At 41.2% G+C, this 9,005-nt stretch overlaps 1 long non-coding RNA gene across 1 annotated transcript; it reads right to left on the reverse strand.

Moving 5' to 3' along the window:
* Window positions 1-232: 232 nt before the first annotated feature.
* Window positions 233-3,650, reverse strand: LOC149123243 (uncharacterized). Its single transcript, XR_016217670.1, has 2 exons — window positions 3,028-3,650; window positions 233-1,948 (listed from the first exon to the last, which is right to left on the reverse strand). It is a non-coding gene; the product is annotated as an uncharacterized LOC149123243 (long non-coding RNA).
* Between the last annotated feature and the right edge of the window lie 5,355 nt (window positions 3,651-9,005).

Consider the following 9,005-nt stretch of genomic DNA (forward strand, 5'->3'; position numbering starts at 1 on the left):
TTTTGGAGATCTTTTTAATATCAGGGTGAGCTAGAAAAACTATGGTCATGGACAAATTATGACACTTAGTATTTTCCTGCGAGTTAAGACCGTGCCCATGAGGAAAACTATGACCTTTTAGGTAAGATCAACTGTGGTGACCTGTTTGTATACTTTGAGGTCATCAGTGTAACTTTTTATTTATTTTTTTAGTTTTGTTTAAAAGGGGAGTTCTGCCCATTTACCACATACACCGAAAAATTGATTTAGCTGTTAGTTTAACCTCTTTTTTTTTTTTTTTATGTTGTTTGGGGCCCTATACTGTGGCCAGGCATTATTACAGAAAAGGTCAGTCATCCCTTACATAAGGTCTGGGGATCAAACTGTACATTACAGTGGAGAGTCCTGCAGAACAGTAGTAGTAACTTCCCTTCTGGAAGAGAAAAGAGGAGAAGTGAGGCAGTGAGTTGGGTCTCTAGCCTGACTTTCTGGGCTTTTAGATTTAACTGGCAGTTTAACCAGTGTTTACTGCGTAGCCCGACTTAGAGGAGAAATTGTGGCAGAGGTCTCTGCCATTCTTTGGCTTCTGGGTATTTACCATGTAGCCTGTGGACACTAGAGTATTTTTGGTTTTTTGGAACCCAGTTTTCTAGCATCTGCCGCATAACCATAACTTAACAGAGACAGTAGAGTACACAATGGATTAACATGAATTTTGTGTCTCTTGTTGTCGAATAAACCAGAAATAATAAAAAAAAAACCTTGTATATAAGCGTTTACATAATTTAGAATTATTTAACAGAGTCAAAAAGAGCTTACAGGACCTAACTCTAGAAATGGCAGAGTAACCGATTAAGCAGACACTGTTAAAATAGACATTACAGTTTTTGCAAAAACAGATTCCAAGCTTTATGATTTAGACCATTTTTAGATATTTACTAATATTAGTACACATTTTTTTTAAACCCATTGTTATAACAGAAGATCAGACTTCAACTTTAGGTCAGTGTAATTTTGGCATTAGCACTCAACTCTGTAAACAATATTTTAAAATCGTAAACATTTTAAAACTTTTTATGACTTGTTTACACCTTTTGAAACTTTATACCCATAGTTACTTTTACATAGCCTTGAATTGTCATGTATGGACAACCTATGAGAAATATATTTTTTCAAGTTTTACTTAGCACTGATGCCTAGATGACTTAAGACACTGAGTTATTAATGAATACCACACCATTATTTGAAATAAAAGTTAAAATTACACTTTTATGTTTTTAAGTAACATGAGGATAACACCTCCTGGACAGCAAACACTAGTGCATGTTTACAACTTTGAAAAGATCTTTATCATTAAGAGAAATAAGTTTAAAGCATATTAAAGATGAGTAAAACTGAGCAAGCAAGCCACTGAGCAAACCAAAGGGCGTTTGTATTACCTCAATTTTCTGAACTAATCTGCATTGGCTTACTTTAGTTAACAACATAAAGGCTTGTATACACAGAATTGTACTCTTATTTTTATAAGACCACTTTAGCTGGAAAGCAAAAACATAAATACAACATAGGTCTGACACCATTTATAACATTTTAATATATTTTATATAATCTGAATTGACCCAAGCAGCTGTTACTTTAACAAATTTAGAGTCTCATCCTTTGAGAGTTCCAGGGATCTGACTGGAAGCCCAAAGTTGGAAGACTCGGTTTAGAATTTAAGCTGTCAGAGAGTGAAACCATTTAGACAAAATTAGTACATTTCTGATCAGTTGGGTAATCACTCAGACATTAAAAACAGATAAACAATGTAAACAAACTTTGCATTGTAGTTTTTCCAATCAAGACTTTAATGGCAATAGAAAAACGCGAAACCTTCAAGACAGGTGAATGCTCTCAGATGAGTCAGGGACAGCAGCACAGAAAAGAGCTGATTATCAGCATATGAACCCATTGTTTAGGTTTTCATTAGCTGCAAAGAGAAAAACCCATCAGGTTGGAAAGGGTGAATGGCTTAAGGTTCTGGCTCCCTTAGGTAAGGTCAGCAGTAGCATTGAATTGGAAATTCCTCCAGGAGAGGAAAAAGAAGCAGCACTGGGGTGGGGGCTCTGCCCAGAGATATTTGGCTATGCCTGCTGGGGTGCACCAGGCCACATGGACTAGAATAGAGTGCAGAGAAACGCTGTGGTCCCCCATTTACAGGGAAGACTGCACACACCAGGGCTCGGCAGGACTAACCGTGGGGTTGGGTAGGTGCGCCGTTTCACCAAGAGTGTTGGGAACCTCGTATAATTTAACCAAAGCCAGATCAATTAGGACTATTGCAGACACTCAGTCAATTACAACAGATAGTTAACTTTAGCTCTTTTCCAGATTTAGTCCTCAGGCAATCAAAGCTTAGCAACAGTAATAGTTCACAAAAAACTTTAAGACGCACCAGAGCTACCATAAGCTGCAAAGACGGAAAACTTTCTACCAGGTTGGAAAGGGTTAACAGGTAACAGGTAACAGCTCTTCCCTAGGTGGAGAGACCTCTGGAATTTCCCTCTCCCTTTCTCCTGCCCAGTGGTATTGGAATGGAGATGAGGAGAGCAAAAGAGTGGGGGAGGGAGCCCCTGGGAGGAGGAGGAAGGCAGAAAGCAATGAAGCTCCTCATGTCTGGGGGCTGAGTGGGGTTTGAAATCTCCTATCACTCAAGGTTACCCACTACCTAGTTGTCTGAGTTTACCTGAAGGGCCAATATTAGCCTCAGCCAAAGCTAAGCCCTGCTCGCGTAGCAGTAGGCAGCATGACCAGGCGTCCCTCCGAGAGAGAGACCTGATCCTCGGGTCACAGTCCAGCCGCCGGGAAGCCAAAGCAAGCTTAGGGGGTCTCCAGGCTCTCAGCCAACTGCCCTTCCTAATTTCCCTCCCGTCCTTACAATCCCTCTGGAGTTTCGGCTGTAGCTGAGCCGTGGCCAGGGGACTCCGCGTTCTCGGAGAGCTGTGGGGTGCCGGACACTCAACGGTCACTTCCACAGATCTGGTCCCGCTTGAGGGAAAGAATACTGACCTCCGATGTCTTCTCAAAATCCTGGTCCGGGTGCCCATGACGGCCAGGCAGGAGAATGGCCTCTTTCACTCAGCGAATGAGTGGTAAATGGAATGAGCCCTCTGGGGGGGCCAATCCACTCCTAGAGCAGACCATTCAGAGGCACAGAAAGACTGCTGCTTTACCTTCTTAATCAGGAGAGAGAGATTAGATCCCCTAGCCCCTACATCAGGCCAGTGAGCCAAAGTAAGAGATAGCAGCGTGGACACAGTTTGACCCATGTTACAGACAGAAAAGCAATTCCCCAAAAAAACTGAAACCTAAAATGTAACCGCTGTTGGCACAAAACTCCCACCTAGGGGAATTTCTGATGGGAGTTTCGCTGAGTGTCCTCAGTCTCCTGGTCCTCTCGGGGCGTCCCCCAAGGTGGTAGCCTGGGGCTTCCAGGCACGTCTGCCAACCACAGTGCATACTGTGCCAACCCAAAAACTGAAACCAAAACAGGCCTGTAACCCGAAAAACTGAAACATGAAGCGCGCATATACTGAGTCCCTACCTTAGGCGCCTTGATACTTACCCCAAGAGATGTCCATTGGAGGCGTCCACGGGCAGCCGAGATCTCGCTGGGGCCTCCAAATGTTAGAGTCGGCTGCCTGAAAAATGTCACCAAGAGACGTCTCTTATGCAAACTTATGCTGTCTGATCATCATGAGCAGAGCAGCCCCAAATAACCAAAGGTTAGGGTTTATAAAGGCAAAAACCACAAAATCGGGAGGGGGGAGAGAATACACGGTTGCTAAGCGGTTGCTAATATTTTACAATCAGCAATTATGATCTTAAGACATAGACAAATCACATTTTCATTATTAGCTTAGGTAACCCAAGTGCAACCCTTTTATTTTTAAGCTTGAGCAATCATGCTAGGGGGTTTTTGTGCTCTGCCAAGGGTGATGTTGTGCACTGCTAATGTCTGACTATTTGAGATCATAGTTTCAGACCAGAGTCTCACAGTAGGGGGGGGGGTGTTGCTTTCCCAGAATGCAGTCTCAAGTGCTCCAAAATGGAGTCCCTACTGTCAAGGTGCTACTTTACTCTGTCTTATTTTCACAGCTGCACCAGGAAGGTTTAAACCTGTAAGCTTAAGCTTAACTTTTTACACCCGCACATATACAATTTTAACACTTCAGAAGGTGTATTATGAGTTGTGGCCTTGTGGTGCTGGCTACAGCTACTAACACACTAGGAATAAGTGGTAGGCAGCAGTCTAAGCTATCCCTGCCTCTGTCTGGCCAGCACCGTAGCATGCATGGACTGAGCCTGCCCTTGGAGTGCCTGCTGAGGCCAACAGATACATGGAGACCTAAAGTCAGAGGAAGGAGGAAGCACTGCTGCAAGGTTGGAAAGTTGCCATAGCAATGGCATTTTCAGGGGGTGATGTGGCAGGGGCCCTGGGAAAGCGGGCTGATCTGATCCTATGTTCTTCCTCTTATGCTCTTCTAAGCTTAGCTTTGCCTGGGTTGAGCACAACAACCTGGGTGGGTAATGCTGAGAGGCCACCAGATGAGATTCTGGTTAATGTATGCAGGTTGTGAGTCACAGTGCACAGAGTATGTGCAACACTGGGTGTTGACCAATGTGCTCACCCACATGCATGATCTGAGGGTCTGACACAGGGAAAGTAGGGCATAGGGTTTGCAAGACAGACTGGTGAGTGAGTGAACTGGCTGACTTCTTAGCTGGGACTACTAGAGAAGGGGAGGAGAGGTTTGCAGGCTAGAAACAGAGCAAAGAGATAGCAGTTAGTACATTCCATTTGCCCCTTCCCCAAGATGCACAGCCAAGGTTAGCAGCTGACTTCTTAAATCTGAATTGGTGGTAGTAGTCATGTTGGAAGTTGTGAAGAAGGGACTCATGTGGCTAACATTCTGCCTGTCCTTCCTGCAAAAGGTCCAGCAAATAATATTTCCTTAAAACAAACATAGGCATGCACATAGTGTGAGGCTTTACAGAAAGTTCTTGCAAAATATAAGTACTCCTTGCAGACTTGAAACATGTTATGTGTGTGGCCACTCATTGGGATTTGTAGTTTCATCATTAGGGCTGGATTTTGCCCTGGTGGAGCACAAAATTGTGTCTACTGGAGTCTCTGGCCACTCCTATTGCATTTACCTTTGTTAGTCATTTCCTCAGGTTCCCAGCTGAAAGGCACCAAACATGAATCTCTTTAGCTAAAGACTAAAATCTATCTGAACTGCAATAGGTAGTAATTGGCTAAATTTTCATTACAAAGTTTCTACCAGAGCTTGCCTTCATCAAAGTCTGTTTTATTCTGACTTTTTCATGCACAGTGATGGAGCCAGGACAAAAAGCCTTAAATCCATGTTAACCTCTCACTTACATAACAAGCAGTCCCCTGTTTCTCTACCTTGCTAATACAATCCCACCTTGCATTGATTATTCCTGCCCTAACAGGCCTATTGGACACAACACTATTTGAAGACTCTTCATATCAGTCTGAGAGCTCTCCATCTCCTCCCAAGCTGTCTGCCCCTTCTCAGCTCAGCCTCACAGTCCAGCCTCAGTCTAAACCCCTCCCATCTCATGCTGTTATCTCAAAGGACCTTTAAAACTAGCCCAAACTCTTCCTCTGTCTCAGCAGCCCCCAGCTTTGGCTCAAACCTCCAAGTCCCTTCCAGCCCCTTTGTATTATAAACCACTAGTCTGCAAGGGAGGGTGTTCTTTTTTTTCTGCTATGTGTTCACTGGCAACTCTCTTTCATAAATTCACCTGAGAGGGAGCCCCTCCCAGGTTTTAGTCTTCCAAATAAAACTGGTCTGACTGTGGCTTCATGCTTTCTCCTGTTTCCTAACTGACAGCATGTCTTGTTTTGAGGGCTTGTGTTTGGAGATTTAAGTATACTACCTTAATCTCCTACAATTTAAAGGCCAATTTATGGCCAGTGCCACGGCTCACTAGGCTAATCCTCTGCTTGCAGCACTGGTACCCTGGGTTCTAGTGCCGGTTGGGGCACCGGTTCTGTCCCAGTTGCTCCTCTTCCAGTCCAACTCTCTGCTGTGCAATCTGCCTTTCAAAGGGATGCTGGCCTTTTTCCTCTCCTAGAGATTCCATAGTGAAACACAAAGCAGCCTGGAATGACATGCTTTTCATTAGTTAGAGCAGTGCAGTAAATGAATGACATTGAATTAGGTTGGCTGAGAAAAAGAAGGAAAAATTTAAACAACAGTTTTTTTGTGATGATTCTTTGATAGCTGACATCGAAGTATGTTTCTAGAATGAACAAGGTAAGGGTTTACTGCACATGGTGAACTGAATAAGCAATAACTTTATCATAGCCTTATCAACTGAAAATATGTAACTTTAAACATTATTTTTAATGCTTATATAAATTAGCTTTCACTTAGACACTGTAAACCATATTTTTCTATTACATAGTTCACCCACTTCTTGAGTGTCTGCTATTCAATGCCAGGTGCTTGATCCAGTGGCAGAATTATCATCCAGCTTGAGCCACTCTACTGAACTATCAACAGTAGTTAAAGAAGAATCCTAAAGCAGAGGTTAAAATTAAACCAATATTTTGATTTACAATGAATGTAAAATACAGCAGAGATCATGGTGCATGAAGCAATTTTGAGTTTACATGTTTATAATATTTCAATGTTTAAAATATCTTTTCTTCCTAAAGATAAGGTGTAACATGTGCATATGTATACAGCCATCTATGTACACTGGATTGTAGTTGTGCTCCTGGTGAATCTTTTCTCCCCAGATTCACTTAAAAATTCATGGGAGTACCACTGCTATAAGACCTTCTACTAAAAATATTTCACAGTAAGACAGAAAAAATAGCTGGGACACATTATTAAATTTTCAAGTAATGTTATGCACAGTATTATTAATTAATTAATTAATATATGCTCAACAGTAAGCTTAGAACTATAAATATACCATGTAATTAACATTAGAGAATAAAACTGTTACAGGTAATGGGAGAGGACATAGAGAAGCATTTTTCCTGCTGCTCAAAGAGAAACAAAGAGAGGGAAAAGCCTAGGATGTCATCCATTCAGTACACTTGTCTAAATTCTTTACATATGTTTCTACATTTTTTCAATTAAATGAAGTACAGATAATTCTGTAACAATGTCAAATTGCTTCCCTAATAGCTACTTGCCTTGCAAGTCAAATTTGCTTTATGTTAGGATTTACAAAAATAATAAAAGTCAAGATGAGAAACCATTATCATCCTGGTTCCAAGTGACATAATTTGGCCTTTCATCAAAACTGGTAATTTCTGAAGTTTTGCTACACATGAAAAGAACAGGTGTCACAGAACATGATTAAAAAATTTGTTAAAAATTAATAGAAAATCACCCTTGAAGGAGCTTTCCAAAAGACACTATAGGCAGCAGTTCAGTTAGAAATATCAGCCCTGAAGAGGTAGAAAATTTGAGCACATTATCTGAAGACAGCTTTGGCACCATCTTCTCTCTCCTCAGGATCAACGTTTTCGAGTAAGACAATTTCATGGTAACAGGAAACCATGTTCCACAACTGAACGAAAAGGTGCTGGTCAACTCCCATGTCTCAATAATTAGTTTATTACATACAAAACAGAACATGGTCATGGACATGCCTGCACTTGATTTATTTTGGTCTGTTTCCATGATCAAGTTTATTCATAAGTGAATTTGATTTTAATAAATACAAAAAGGTACCATTCGTAACAAAGATACAAAGAAAACCCCCTGCAATAAAACCTATTTTCAAAAATATCAAGAAAACAACAGGGAGATGATTTGGTGCAGCTTTCTTAAGAGATCATAGAAAGGACATGGTTTTAAATAAAAATGGAAAGATCAATAACCAACAAGCAATATCAGTTGCACAGAACTAGATGATTCTGTAACATTTCTCTTTGAGGTCTTAGTTTTCAAACTACAGATCACCCTAAAGAAGTGGCAACTAATGACATGTATCACCATCACAAACAGAGGCCTGTTGAAGTTCAATATAGTCCTGCATTAGTTCACATCATTTAAGTATTTCTAGCATAGGACATGATACAGGACAAAACTCAAAGTAGGAATAAAAATATTATTCTGCAGTGGAATAAAGGCAAAAAATGTTTGAAAGTGTTAACTTTTAAAGCCTTAAGCATTCCTGTTTAACCAGGATTTTAAAAAATTATATAATCATAAAATTGGCAAAGGTTAATGGGAAGACAAAGAACTACAAATATGTGAAATGATGAATTAGGTTAAAAATTACTTTGTACTGGGGCCGGCGCCATGGCTCACTTGGTTAATCCTCCACCTTGCCGCGCTGCCATCCCATATGGGATATGAATCAATGGAAGGAAGACCTTCCTCTCTCTCACTGTCTATAACTCTACCTGTCAAATAAAACAAATTACTTTGTACTTTTTGATGTTTATACTGCTTCTTGGGGCTGGCACTGTGGCATAGTAGGTTAATCCTCTGGCATTACTGGCAACCCATGTGTGTGTCAGTTCTAGTCCCAGCTGCTACTCTTCCAATCCAGCTCTCTGCTATGGCCTGGGATAGCAGTGGAAGATGCCCCAAGTGCTTGGGCTCCTGCATCCACGTGGAAGAAGCTCCTGGCTCATGGCTTCAGATCAGCGCAGCTCTGGCCATTGTGGACATCTGAGGAGTGAACCAGTGGATGGAAGACCTCTCTCTCTGTCTCTGCCTCTCTCTATAACTCTGTATTTCAAATAAATAAAACAAATCTTAAAAAAAATACTGCTTCTTCATGAATCTGTAATTACTACTCTAAAAGTTACATGCAGGCTGAGGGCAGTCCTCCATTACAGAAAGTAGAAAATGAAACAAAATGAAGTTCTAAAACTAGGAAACAATGGTTAAGCTCCAAAAGATGTTTTTGAGTGTTCCTTTTCACTAATGAGGGTAGTCTGTCCTTTTCAGTAGAGACCTGGTTCACTTTGATGAGCTTCA

Source organism: Oryctolagus cuniculus, chromosome 12 (genome assembly GCF_051225735.1).
Source record: "Oryctolagus cuniculus isolate XC-2025 breed Fujian yellow rabbit chromosome 12, ASM5122573v1, whole genome shotgun sequence".
Classification (NCBI taxonomy): domain Eukaryota; kingdom Metazoa; phylum Chordata; class Mammalia; order Lagomorpha; family Leporidae; genus Oryctolagus; species Oryctolagus cuniculus.